The sequence below is a fragment of the Salvelinus alpinus genome, chromosome 29 (assembly GCF_045679555.1).
Source record: "Salvelinus alpinus chromosome 29, SLU_Salpinus.1, whole genome shotgun sequence".
Classification (NCBI taxonomy): Eukaryota; Metazoa; Chordata; class Actinopteri; order Salmoniformes; family Salmonidae; genus Salvelinus; species Salvelinus alpinus.
The window spans coordinates 12,872,700-12,887,699 of NC_092114.1; positions in this window are offsets into that span (position 1 = coordinate 12,872,700).

Consider the following 15,000-nt stretch of genomic DNA (forward strand, 5'->3'; position numbering starts at 1 on the left):
TTGTGGACGAGGATAGAGGAAGGGCTTGCTAGGGCGTTGTGGACGAGGATAGAGGAAGGGCTTGCTAGGGCGTTGTGGACGAGGATAGAGGAAGGGCTTGCTAGGGCGTTGTGGACGAGGATAGAGGAAGGGCTTGCTAGGGCGTTGTGGACGAGGATAGAGGAAGGGCTTGCTAGGGCGTTGTGGACGAGGATAGAGGAAGGGCTTGCTAGGGCGTTGTGGACGAGGATAGAGGAAGGGCTTGCTAGGGCGTTGTGGACGAGGATAGAGGAAGGGCTTGCTAGGGCGTTGTGGACGAGGATAGAGGAAGGGCTTGCTAGGGCGTTGTGGACGAGGATAGAGGAAGGGCTTGCTAGGGCGTTGTGGACGAGGATAGAGGAAGGGCTTGCTAGGGCGTTGTGGACGAGGATAGAGGAAGGGCTTGCTAGGGCGTTGTGGACGAGGATAGAGGAAGGGCTTGCTAGGGCGTTGTGGACGAGGATAGAGGAAGGGCTTGCTAGGGCGTTGTGGACGAGGATAGAGGAAGGGCTTGCTAGGGCGTTGTGGACGAGGATAGAGGAAGGGCTTGCTAGGGCGTTGTGGACGAGGATAGAGGAAGGGCTTGCTAGGGCGTTGTGGACGAGGATAGAGGAAGGGCTTGCTAGGGCGTTGTGGACGAGGATAGAGGAAGGGCTTGCTAGGGCGTTGTGGACGAGGATAGAGGAAGGGCTTGCTAGGGCGTTGTGGACGAGGATAGAGGAAGGGCTTGCTAGGGCGTTGTGGACGAGGATAGAGGAAGGGCTTGCTAGGGCGTTGTGGACGAGGATAGAGGAAGGGCTTGCTAGGGCGTTGTGGACGAGGATAGAGGAAGGGCTTGCTAGGGCGTTGTGGACGAGGATAGAGGAAGGGCTTGCTAGGGCGTTGTGGACGAGGATAGAGGAAGGGCTTGCTAGGGCGTTGTGGACGAGGATAGAGGAAGGGCTTGCTAGGGCGTTGTGGACGAGGATAGAGGAAGGGCTTGCTAGGGCGTTGTGGACGAGGATAGAGGAAGGGCTTGCTAGGGCGTTGTGGACGAGGATAGAGGAAGGGCTTGCTAGGGCGTTGTGGACGAGGATAGAGGAAGGGCTTGCTAGGGCGTTGTGGACGAGGATAGAGGAAGGGCTTGCTAGGGCGTTGTGGACGAGGATAGAGGAAGGGCTTGCTAGGGCGTTGTGGACGAGGATAGAGGAAGGGCTTGCTAGGGCGTTGTGGACGAGGATAGAGGAAGGGCTTGCTAGGGCGTTGTGGACGAGGATAGAGGAAGGGCTTGCTAGGGCGTTGTGGACGAGGATAGAGGAAGGGCTTGCTAGGGCGTTGTGGACGAGGATAGAGGAAGGGCTTGCTAGGGCGTTGTGGACGAGGACAGAGGAAGGGCTTTCTAGGGCGTTGTGGACGAGGACAGAGGAAGGGCTTGCTAGGGCGTTGTGGACGAGGACAGAGGAAGGGCTTGCTGGGGCGTTGTGGACGAGGACAGAGGAAGGGCTTGCTAGGGCGTTGTGGACGAGGATAGAGGAAGGGCTTGCTGGGGCGTTGTGGACGAGGATAGAGGAAGGGCTTGCTAGGGCGTTGTGGACGAGGACAGAGGAAGGGCTTGCTAGGGCGTTGTGGACGAGGACAGAGGAAGGGCTTGCTAGGGCGTTGTGGACGAGGACAGAGGAAGGGCTTGCTAGGGCGTTGTGGACGAGGACAGAGGAAGGGCTTGCTAGGGCGTTGTGGACGAGGACAGAGGAAGGGCTTGCTAGGGCGTTGTGGACGAGGACAGAGGAAGGGCTTGCTAGGGCGTTGTGGACGAGGACAGAGGAAGGGCTTGCTAGGGCGTTGTGGACGAGGACAGAGGAAGGGCTTGCTAGGGCGTTGTGGACGAGGATAGAGGAAGGGCTTGCTAGGGCGTTGTGGACGAGGATAGAGGAAGGGCTTGCTAGGGCGTTGTGGACGAGGACAGAGGAAGGGCTTGCTAGGGCGTTGTGGACGAGGACAGAGGAAGGGCTTGCTAGGGCGTTGTGGACGAGGACAGAGGAAGGGCTTGCTAGGGCGTTGTGGACGAGGATAGAGGAAGGGCTTGCTAGGGCGTTGTGGACGAGGATAGAGGAAGGGCTTGCTAGGGCGTTGTGGACGAGGATAGAGGAAGGGCTTGCTAGGGCGTTGTGGACGAGGACAGAGGAAGGGCTTGCTAGGGCGTTGTGGACGAGGATAGAGGAAGGGCTTGCTAGGGCGTTGTGGACGAGGATATAGGAAGGGCTTGCTAGGGCGTTGTGGACGAGGATAGAGGAAGGGCTTGCTAGGGCGTTGTGGACGAGGATAGAGGAAGGGCTTGCTAGGGCGTTGTGGACGAGGACAGAGGAAGGGCTTGCTAGGGCGTTGTGGACGAGGACAGAGGAAGGGCTTGCTAGGGCGTTGTGGACGAGGACAGAGGAAGGGCTTGCTAGGGCGTTGTGGACGAGGACAGAGGAAGGGCTTGCTAGGGCGTTGTGGACGAGGATAGAGGAAGGGCTTGCTAGGGCGTTGTGGACGAGGACAGAGGAAGGGCTTGCTAGGGCGTTGTGGACGAGGACAGAGGAAGGGCTTGCTAGGGCGTTGTGGACGAGGACAGAGGAAGGGCTTGCTAGGGCGTTGTGGACGAGGATAGAGGAAGGGCTTGCTAGGGCGTTGTGGACGAGGATAGAGGAAGGGCTTGCTAGGGCGTTGTGGAAGAGGATAGAGGAAGGGCTTGCTAGGGCGTTGTGGACGAGGACAGAGGAAGGGCTTGCTAGGGCGTTGTGGACGAGGACAGAGGAAGGGCTTGCTAGGGCGTTGTGGACGAGGACAGAGGAAGGGCTTGCTAGGGCGTTGTGGACGAGGACAGAGGAAGGGCTTGCTAGGGCGTTGTGGACGAGGATAGAGGAAGGGCTTGCTAGGGCGTTGTGGACGAGGACAGAGGAAGGGCTTGCTAGGGCGTTGTGGACGAGGATAGAGGAAGGGCTTGCTAGGGCGTTGTGGACGAGGACAGAGGAAGGGCTTGCTAGGGCGTTGTGGACGAGGACAGAGGAAGGGCTTGCTAGGGCGTTGTGGACGAGGACAGAGGAAGGGCTTGCTAGGGCGTTGTGGACGAGGATAGAGGAAGGGCTTGCTAGGGCGTTGTGGACGAGGACAGAGGAAGGGCTTGCTAGGGCGTTGTGGACGAGGATAGAGGAAGGGCTTGCTAGGGCGTTGTGGACGAGGATAGAGGAAGGGCTTGCTAGGGCGTTGTGGACGAGGATAGAGGAAGGGCTTGCTAGGGCGTTGTGGACGAGGATAGAGGAAGGGCTTGCTAGGGCGTTGTGGACGAGGATAGAGGAAGGGCTTGCTAGGGCGTTGTGGACGAGGATAGAGGAAGGGCTTGCTAGGGCGTTGTGGACGAGGATAGAGGAAGGGCTTGCTAGGGCGTTGTGGACGAGGATAGAGGAAGGGCTTGCTAGGGCGTTGTGGACGAGGATAGAGGAAGGGCTTGCTAGGGCGTTGTGGACGAGGATAGAGGAAGGGCTTGCTAGGGCGTTGTGGACGAGGATAGAGGAAGGGCTTGCTAGGGCGTTGTGGACGAGGATAGAGGAAGGGCTTGCTAGGGCGTTGTGGACGAGGATAGAGGAAGGGCTTGCTAGGGCGTTGTGGACGAGGATAGAGGAAGGGCTTGCTAGGGCGTTGTGGACGAGGATAGAGGAAGGGCTTGCTAGGGCGTTGTGGACGAGGATAGAGGAAGGGCTTGCTAGGGCGTTGTGGACGAGGATAGAGGAAGGGCTTGCTAGGGCGTTGTGGACGAGGATAGAGGAAGGGCTTGAATCGCGAGCTACAGCTCCTAGTATCATGGTTTCTATCCCAAGCCTTAACCCTTACCTTAACCAGTCAGAATGAATAACTAAACTGAACCCTTACCTTAACCAATCAGAATGAATAACTTAACCCTTACCTTAACCAGTCAGAATGAATAACTAAACTTAAACCTTACCTTAACCAATCAGAATGAATAACTTAACCCTTACCTTAACCAGTCAGAATGAATAACTAAACTTAACCCTTACCTTAACCAATCAGAATGAATAACTTAACCCTTACCTTAACCAGTCAGAATGAATAACTAAACTTAACCCTTAACTTAACCAGTCAGAATGAATAACTAAACTTAACCCTTACCTTAACCAGTCAGTATTAATAACTAAACTTAACCTTTACCTTAACCAGTCAGAATTCATATCTAAACTTTACAATCAAGTTGTTTCTGTTTGAACCATATGTCAACCCTTACCTTAAGTCTAACCAGTTGTTTTGAAAACAACATCGATTATTATATTCAGAAGGCTCATAAGACATGAGTCATTTCACTCTTTAATAAAATATATTATTAGACAATTGTCAGCCAATTTACCGCAGAGAAACATTTTATATTTGTAAGGGTATTATTCCTGGCCTCAGCAGTTTGAGTGAGGGAGAAAAAGAGACAGTGAGATTGAGAAGAGAACGGGAGAGAGTGAGATAGAGAGAGAGAGAGAGAGAGAGAGAGAGAGAGAGAGAGAGAGAGAGAGAGAGAGAGAGAGAGAGAGAGAGAGAGAGAGAGAGAGAGAGAGAGAGAGAGAGAGAGAGAGAGAGAGAGAGAGAGAGAGAGAGAGAGAGAGAGAGAGATAGAGAGATAGAGAGAGAGAGAGAGAGAGAGAGAGAGAGAGAGAGAGAGAGAGAGAGAGAGAGAGAGAGAGAGAGAGAGAGAGAGAGAGAGAGAGAGAGAGAGAGAGAGAAAAGGGATTTGATGGAAGATTAGAATGGATTGAAAGAGAGGATGGGAGATTAGAATGGATTGAAAGAGAGGATGGGAGATTAGAATGGATTGAAAGAGAGGATGGGAGATTAAAATGGATTGAAAGAGAGGATGGGAGATTAAAATGGATTGAAAGAGAGGATGGGAGATTAGAATGGATTGAAAGATGAAAGAGAGAGGATAGGAGATTAAAATGGAGAGTAAGAGAGATGATGGGGAGAAAGAGGGAAAGGGAGAGGCCGGGAGATTAGAATTCATCCCCAAAGCCAACACTTCCTTTGGCCGCCTTTCCTTCCAGTTCTCTGCTGGAACGAAATGCAAAAATCACTGAACCTGGAATTTTATAGCTCCCTCTTTAACTTTAAGCATCAGAGCAGAGCAGTTTACTGATCACTGTACCTGTACACAGCCAATCTGTAAATAGTACACCCAGCTACCTCATCCCCATATTGTTATTTATCCTCTTGCTCTTTTACACCCCAGTATCTCTACTCGCACATCATCATCTGCACATCTATCATTCCAGTGTTGATGCTAAAATGTAATTATTTAGCCTCTATATCCTATGTATTACCTTATACCTCCCTGCTCTTCTACATTTGCATAGATACATACAACATAGATTTTTCTATTGTGTTATTGACTGTACGTTTGTTAATGTGTAACGCTGTATTGTTGTTTTTGTCGCACTGCTTTGCTTTATCTTGGCCAGGTCGCAGTTGTAAATGAGAACTTGTTCTCAACTGGCCTACCTGGTTAAATAAAGGTGAAAGAAAAAAAGAAAAAGAAAAAAGAATGGAGAGAAATAGAGAGAAAAATAGAGGATGGGAGATTAGAATGGAGAGAAATAGAGAAAGGGAGAGGATGGGAGATTAGAATGGAGAGAAATAGAGAAAGGGAGAGGATGGGAGATTAGAATGGAGAGAAATAGAGAAAGGATGGGAGATTACATTTACATTTAAGTCATTTAGCAGACGCTCTTATCCAGAACGACTTACAAATTGGAAAGTTCATACATATTCATCCTGGTCCCCCCGTGGGGAATGAACCCACAACCCTGGCGTTGCAAGCGCCATGCTCTACCAACTGAGCCACACGGGACCGTTTAGAATGGAGGGAAATAGAGAAAGGGAGAGGATGGGAGATTAGAATGGAGAGAAATAGAGAAAGGGAGAGGATGGGAGATTAGAATGGAGGGATAATGGGAAAAAGAGAGGATGGGAGATTAGAATGGAGAGAAAAAGACGATAGGAGATTAGACTGGATAAAAAGAGAGGATGGGAAATCAGAATGGAGAAAAACAGAGAGGGTTGGAGATAAGAATGATAGATGCAGTAATTAGAGGGATACCTTGTCTTAATGACCGTGTGCAGGCAAATTAGCTTTCTCTCCGTCCCCCAATATGCTTGAGAAGAGTGGAGGAATAGGCCTCTCAGGCATGTCATAATGCAAACTTATCATAGCTCATAACCTCAGTGGACACAAACTCATTAACACCACACTGAACCTTAGACATCTCCAGTAGCTAATTCACCATCTTGGCCACAGTAAATGTTCACACATGGCATTCATTCCTGCACTTTATGACATACCTAAGTATTCATTTCCTCCAATTAATGATTGAATATTCACTATTCAATATTCTCCTCATCTACACTTTTTCCTAAACCATTATGGATATACAGATTCTACCTTCAGTGCATCCACCTTCAATGTATCCACCTTCAGTGTATCCACCTTAAATGTATCCACCTTAAATGTATCCACCTTCAATGTATCCACCTTAAATATATCCACCTTAATGTATCCACCTTAAATGTATCCACCTTAAATGTATCCACCTTCAATGCATCCACCTTCAATGCATCCACCTTATTAAATGTATCCACCTTAAATATATCCACCTTAATGTATCCACCTTAAATGTATCCACTTTCAATGTAGCCACCTTCAATGTAGCCACCTTCAAAGGTAGACAACGTCAGTGTATCCACCATCAATGGAAGACAACGTCAATGCATCCACTTTCAATGTAGCCACCTTCAGTGTAACCACTCTCAATGTAGCCAGCTTCAATGTAGCCAGCTTCAATGTAGCCAGCTTTAATGTAGCCAGTTTTAATGTAGCCAGCTTCTAATGTAGCCAGCTTCAATGTTGCCAGCTTCAATGTAGCCAGCTTCAATGTTGCCAGCTTCAATGTAGCCAGCTTCAATGTTGCCAGCTTCAATGTAGCCAGCTTCAATGTTGCCAGCTTCAATGTTGCCAGCTTCAATGTAGCCAGCTTTAATGTAGCCAGCTTTAATGTTGCCAGCTTTAATGTTGCCAGCTTCAATTCAGCCAGCTTCAATGTTGCCAGCTTCAATGTAGCCAGCTTCAACGTAGCCAGCTTTAATGTTGCCAGCTTTAATGTTGCCAGCTTCAATGTAGCCAGCTTTAATGTAGCCAGCTTCAATGTTGCCAGCTTCAATGTTGCCAGCTTCAATGTAGCCAGCTTCTAATGTAGCCAGCTTCAATGTTGCCAGCTTCAATGTAGCCAGCTTCTAATGTAGCCAGCTTCAATGTAGCCAGCTTCAATGTTGCCAGCTTTAATGCCCCAAAAAAGCTCCATCACTATAAACTCCCGTCCAACCCCTTTTCTCCCGCTCTGTCTCCAAAAATAATGATATGCCCAGACTTTTCACTGTATTTTTTTGCAATTTGTATCATGTTAAATATGACCCACTATCGGTAGCCACCGTCAGCTATACCCACACACATTTCTAACTGTTACATTAGTGTTTAATTTCCTTACATTTTGCATCATTCCATTACATCGTTAGTTTACTTTTCTTGCCTCAAATCACATTCGTGTGGTTGTTCGTGAGGAGCGCTAGCAATAGTGGGTCATGTTATGCTAACGTCTTACCAGTTGTACAATCATTTGGGACATGTGACCTATTTGAATCATTATGGAACACAGACACACGTATTGATCAGTTTAAACCTGGAGTTCACGACGACTGGACCGTAGTCATTACAGTTGCATGAAGTGCCAGGATTATGACGGGCAGCAGGGGGCGGCAGGTAGCCTAGTGGTTAGAGTGTTGGGCCAGTAACCAGAAGGGTTGGTGGATCGAATCCCCAAGCTTACAAGGTAAAAATAATCTAAATAAGAATTTGTTCTTTACTGACTTGCCTAGTTAAATAAATAAATGAGGGTAGATTTACAGGACTGCTGTTCATTCTCCATTGATCACGTTTCTCATCTTCCAATATTTAATGGATTGAATAATATAATATGACAACAGGATGAATCACACTACTGTATTTTGTGTGTAAAATGCTCTCCAAACATACTTTCCTAACCCAAATAAAATACAAGATCGGAGTGCTGAAAAGGAGATGAATCTGCATGTATTTCCATGGCTGTCTGTCATTGATCCTTAATATTCTGAGCCGTTCTCTCCATTGTATTCTAGTGAGACTGTAGAGAAAATGTAAATTGAACGTACACCAAATGTCAAGGGAAGGCTTTAGATAAAATGTGCTGAAACCAATATTGACTGAAACTCCACGAGAAAATCTATTGGCCAGCAAGTGGGTGTGTTCAGCAGTTGAATGTATTCAGCGCGAACAAGGGAACCATGCCTGCCAAGCTCCGTTACACACCTGCATAAGGTAAGTCTGAATACCAACTTCTGAGAAGTGTGTAGCAGAGAAGTGCATAGGAAAGGCGTGCATTTCCTGAATCTGAATCAGGCCCGAATAATCTCAGCATAGGGGTGCTGAAGAGTTCTGTCCTGCCGGCAGAATGTAAAACCCACGAGCCGTACATTATTAATGTCGTTGTTCAGCCATGACTCGGTGAAAACATAAGATATTACAGTTTTTAATTGAATGTCCTGTTGGTAGGATATACGTGCTTTCAGTTCGTCCCATTTACTTTCCAGCGATTGAACGTTAGCTAACAGTACTGATGGCGAAGGCAGTTTAGCCACTCATCGTCTGATCCTCACAAGGCACCCCGATCAATTTCTGCGAAATCTCTGTTTCTTTCTCCAGCGAATGACGGGGATGAGGGCCTGTTCAGGTGTTTGGAGTAAATCCTTCCTGTCTGACTCATTAAAGAAAAAAAAAGGAACACCAATGTGAGAATGTTATTCATTGACTGCAGCTCAGCGTTCAACACCATAGTGCCCTCAAAGCTCATTGCTAAGTTAAGGAACCTGGAACTAAACACATCCTTCTGCAACTGGATCCTGGACTTCCTGACGGGCCGCCCCCAGGTGATAAGGGTAGGCAACAACACATCTGACACGCTGATTCTCAACACAGGGGCCCCTCAGTGGTGCGTGCTCAGTCCCCTCCTGTACTTCCTGTTCACTCATAACTACACGGCCAGGCACGACTCCAACACCAGCATTAAGTTTGCAGATGACACAACAGTGGTAGGCCTGATCACCGACAACAACGAGACAGCCTACAGGGAGGAGGTCAGAGACCTGACCGTGTGGTTCCAGGGCAACAACCTCTCCCTCAACGTGATCAAGACAAAATAGATGATTGTGGACTACAGGAAAAGGAGGACCGAGCACGCCTCCATTCTCATCGACGGGGCTGCAGTGGAGCAGGTTGAGAGATTCAAGTTCTTATGCATCCACATCACCAACAAACTAACATGGTCCAAGCACACCAAGGCAATCGTGAAGAGAGCACAACAAAACCTATTCCCCATAAGGAGACTGAAAAGATTTGGCATGCGCACCATCGAGAGCATCCTGACTGGTTGCATCACTGCCTGGTATGGCAACTGCTCCGCTTCCGACTACGAGGCACTACAGAGGGCATACGGCATACAGCCCAGTACATCACCGGGGCCAAGCTTCCTGCCATCCAGGACCTCTATACCAGGCGGTGTCAGAGTTAGGCCCTACAAATGGTCAAAGACTCCAGCCACCCTAGTCATAGAATGTTCTCTCTGCTACCGCACGGCAAGCCGCACCAGAGCGCCAAGTCTAGGCCCAAGAGGCTTCTAAACAGCTTCTACCCCCAAGCCATAAGACTCCTAAATATCTAATTAAATGGCTACCCAGACAATTTGCATTGACCCCCCCCCCCCTCCCCTGTCTATGCTGCTGCTACACTCTGTTATTATCAATGCATTGTCACATTATTAACTCTACCTACATGTGCATATTACCTAAATTACCTCGACACCGGTGCCCCCGCACATTGACTCTGTACCGGTACCTCTTGTATATAGCCCCGCTACTGTTATTTACTGCTGCTTTTTAATTATTTGTTATTCTTATCTCTTACTTTTTTTATAGATATTTTCTTAAAACTGTATTGTTGGTTAAGGGCTTTTAAGTAAGCATTTCACTGTTGTATACGGCGCATGTGACAAATAACATTTGGTAAAATTTTATTTGATATAGGATCAATTTATTCTTTTAAATCCTAATAAATATTATTGTGTAGACAGTGGGAACCTATGATTCTAGATCAACAGTGCTCCTCTGAGACACCTTGTAAAACACTGAACTGAAGTTATCCATGGAATCAACAAGCCGATATTATGTTTTGCTTTTCCCTGTGAAATTTCTCTTTCGATTTTTTTCATTAAGTAATGAAAAGAAAGAAGAAATTGTGTTTGATACATTAATAATTTTAGTTCAATTTCAATGGTCGAGATACAAGATGACTCACTCATCAAACATTGAAACCTTTCTCCAGATAGAGTACATTTTGTATGTCAGAGATACTGAGGTAAACAATTTACTTGGAGGTTACAATTTATGTAACCTCCAAGTATCTGCATTTCTTAATAAATACCATTTCTAACAGCTTGTGAGAGTGGCTGTTTGTTTAAAACCATGTGTTCAACACTGGGACAAGCAAGCCTTAAATTAGCTGCAATGTTACACTGGTTTCAACCCAAATTACGCCCTATTCCCTATATAGTGCACTACTTTAGACCAGAGCCCTATTCCCTATATAGTGCACTACTTTAGACCAGGGCCCTATTCCCTATATAGTACACTACTTTAGACCAGAGCCCTATTCCCTATATAGTACACTACTTTAGACCAGGGCCCTATTCCCTATATAGTACACTACTTTAGACCAGAGCCCTATTCCCTATATAGTGCACTACTTTAGACCAGAGCCCTATTCCCTATATAGTACACTACTTTAGACCAGAGCCCTATTCCCTATATAGTGCACTACTTTAGACCAGAGCCCTGTTCCCTATATAGTACACTACTTTAGACCCGAGCCCTTTGGGTATTGCTCTAAATAAGGAATAGGCTGTAAAGGAATGTAAATTAAGAAGGACAGAGTGGTTGGGTTGTAATGTTTATTTGTATTTATTTAATTAACCTTTATTTAACTTTGCAAGTCAGCTAATAACAAATTGTTATTTACAATGACTGCCTACGAAAAGGCAAAGACCTCCAGCGGGTACTAAAAAAATGTAATAGGACAAAACACACATCCCGACAAGAGAGACAACAACTCTACAAAAAGAGAGACCTAATATAACAACATAGCGTGTTAGCAAAACATGACAACAACACGGTAGCAACACAACACGGCAACAGTACAAAATGGTAGCAGCACAAAATGATACAAACATTATTGGGAACAGACAACAGCACAAAGATCAAGAAGGTAGAGACAACATTACATCACGTGAACCAGCCACAACGTTCAGTAAGAGTGTCCATGATTGAGTCTTTAAATGAGGAGATGGAAATAAAACTGTCTTTGTTGAGGTTTTTTCTCTTAGCACATATCCAAGTTGCTAAAGTTAAATCTAGACTTGCTTTCCTCTATTGTAATCCCTCCACTTTCACCCCAGCTGCCAAACTAACCCTGATTCAGGTGACCATCCTACCCAATGAAAGGTTCTGCTTTTCTTTTCTTAGTCAACCTTGTGTTCTTTTTCTTTGTGTTCTGGAACATAGCCCTGTTTCTTTGTGTTCTGGAACATAGCCATGTTTCTTTGTGTTCTGGAACGTAGCCCTGTTTCTTTGTGTTCTGGAACATAGCCCTGTTTCTTTGTGTTCTGGAACGTAGCCCTGTGTCTTTGTATTCTGGAACGCAGCCCTGTTTCTTTGTGTTCTGGAACGTAGCCCTGTTTCTTTGTGTTCTGGAACGTAGCCCTGTTTCTTTGTGTTCTGGAACGTAGCCCTGTTTCTTTGTGTTCTGGAACGTAGCCCTGTTTCTTTGTGTTCTGGAACGTAGCCCTGTTTCTTTGTGTTCTGGAACGTAGCCCTGTTTCTTTGTGTTCTGGAACGTAGCCCTGTTTCTTTGTGTTCTGGAACGTAGCCCTGTTTCTTTGTGTTCTGGAACGTAGCCCTGTTTCTTTGTGTTCTGGAACGTAGCCCTGTTTCTTTGTGTTCTGGAACGTAGCCCTGTTTCTTTGTGTTCTGGAACATAGCCCTGTTTCTTTGTGTTCTGGAACGTAGCCCTGTGTCTTTGTGTTCTGGAACGTAGCCCTGTTTCTTTGTGTTCTGGAACGTAGCCCTGTTTCTTTGTGTTCTGGAACGTAGCCCTGTTTCTTTGTGTTCTGGAACGTAGCCCTGTTTCTTTGTGTTCTGGAACGTAGCCCTGTTTCTTTGTGTTCTGGAACATAGCCCTGTTTCTTTGTGTTCTGGAACGTAGCCCTGTGTCTTTGTGTTCTGGAACGTAGCCCTATCTTTCATTTTTGTTAATTGATTTCACCTGTGTTCATTTCTCACCTGGTCTCATCAGCTCCCTATTTAGTTCAATTCTTTCTGTTTGTATGGTTGTGAGGTATTGTTTGTTTTTGACTGCCTACCTGTGTTTGACCATCGCCTGCCTGCGACCACGATTCCTGCCTCTGCGAAGGCTTAATAAACATCTGCCGTGCTCTGTGCGTGAATCTACACCTTGTTCTCCCTGAGTATTCATTACACCCATGCTCGATTACGAATACTTCATTTATAGATTGACAAGTAAGGGTGCTCTCGAGCGGCTAGATGTTTTTTACCATTCGGACATCAGATTTGCCGCCAATGCTCCTTATAGGACACATCACTACACTCTATACTCCTCTGTAAACTGGTCATCTCTGTATACCCGTCGCAAGACCCACTGGTTGATGTTAATTTATAAAACGCAGGAATGTCCACCAGAGCTGTTGCCAGATAATTGAATGTACATTTTTCTACCATCAGCCACCTCCAACGTTGTAATAGAGAATTTGTCAGTACGTCCTACCGGCCTCACAACCACAAGCCACGTGTAACCATAGCCGTTATTTATCCAAACCCATATAACCCAAATAGAAAGCCTTTTGCATCTAATTTTAGTCCTTGATTATTTAAGGATGTAATTAGAATGATGAAGATAAGGACAAAAAAACATATTTGATTTAATTGTTGAAAGCGAAGAAGGAATGAAGCAACAATAGATAGAGAAAGAGGAGGTTGGCTAATAACATTAAGGAAAATATTATGAAAGGTAAATATGCATCTGCCTACTAATTATACAAATAGGCCCTATTATAATAAATCCGCTAGCCTATACTAGCCTATACTAGCCTATAGTAGCCTATACTAGCCTATACTAGCCTATAGTAGCCTATACTAGCCTATGCTAGCCTATAGTAGCCTATACTAGCCTATAGTAGCCTATGCTAGCCTATACTTGTAACTTTGTAGGTTGCATGTGCTGCCAGAGAATCACATGTTTTCTCCCTGCTTTATTATGTTTTGAACGATGTGAATAATTCCAGTCCATATAATACAGTATAATACAATACAGTATAATATAATACAGTATATTACAATACAGTACAGTAATACAGTTCACATTCAAAAAGATTAGCCTACTGGAGATAGTTTCATTGATTTACCCAAGAGAGCATATATCTAGCTACATCTATGGGCTGTGGTGTTTTTCTGTCGTGTGCAATGTCCAGTAACTTATATCATAATATACAGTAGCATCAGGATTCAATTTTTCATGATGACCAAAGCTCTAGTCAAATTCAGATATATTTAAATGCTTTATAATGCTTTATAATGATTTATAATGCTTTATAATGCTTCATTATGATTTATAATGTGTTACAATGATTTATAATGCGTTACAATGATTTATAATGATTTATAATGATTTATAATGCGTTACAATGATTTATAATGCGTTACAATGCTTTATAATGCTTTATAATGCTTTTGAGTAATTGAACATAAAATATTCAACCGTAAGTGGAACAACATTCCATAGGCCACAATCAACAGCCTGGTCAACTGTATGTGAAGGAGATGTGTCACATGAGGCAAATGGTCGTCACACCAGATACTGACTGGTTCTCTGACCCAAATTATTTTTTTGGTTTCTGTGACCAACAGATGCATATCTTCCAGAATTTTGGGTCTCCTGTGTGGCGCAGTGTACTGTATCTCAGTGCTAAAGGCATCACTACAGACAACCTGGTTCGAATCCAGGGTGCATCGTAACCAGGCGTGATTGGGAGTCACATAGTGCGGCGCTCTGCGTTAGGCCGGGGTAGGCCGGCATTGTAAATAAGAACTTGTCTGACTTGCCTAGTTAATTAAAGGTTAAAAAAATTATATATAATCTTTCAATATGTTACATGTATTAAATAATTAGTAATTAATTTAATAAAATAATACCATGGGTTGAAGAATGAATGTGGCAAATTTCAGAATGAGTCAAACTACCTTTATTTATTTTTTTGTGCGTAAATGCTCTCTATTTTCCCATATGGGAAACATTTGTGAATACTTCCCAAAACATAAACAATCTGTAATATCAGAGTGTTTTAAATCTATGCATGTGTAACAGTATAACTTTAGTCCGTCCCCTCGCCCGATCCGGGCGCGAACCAGGGACCCTCTGCACACATCAACAACAGTCACCCACAAAGCATCGTTACTCATCACTCCACAAAAGCCGTGGCCCTTGCAGAGCAAGGGGAACCACTACTTCAAGGTCTCAGAGCAAGGGAAGTCACCGATTGAAACTCTATTAGCGCGCACCACCGCTAACTAGCTAGCCATTTCACATCGGTTACACATGGGTTCTGTAACAGAGACAAATATGCATGTTATGATGACTGTCATTTATTGCTCTCCATATTCTGAAAGCATTGCCTTACATTCTAGTGTTGCGGCATTGCTTTAGTTAATAAATTACACTTCATAAAACCCCCTTTGATCAATTCTGTCTACGCGCAAGACAGC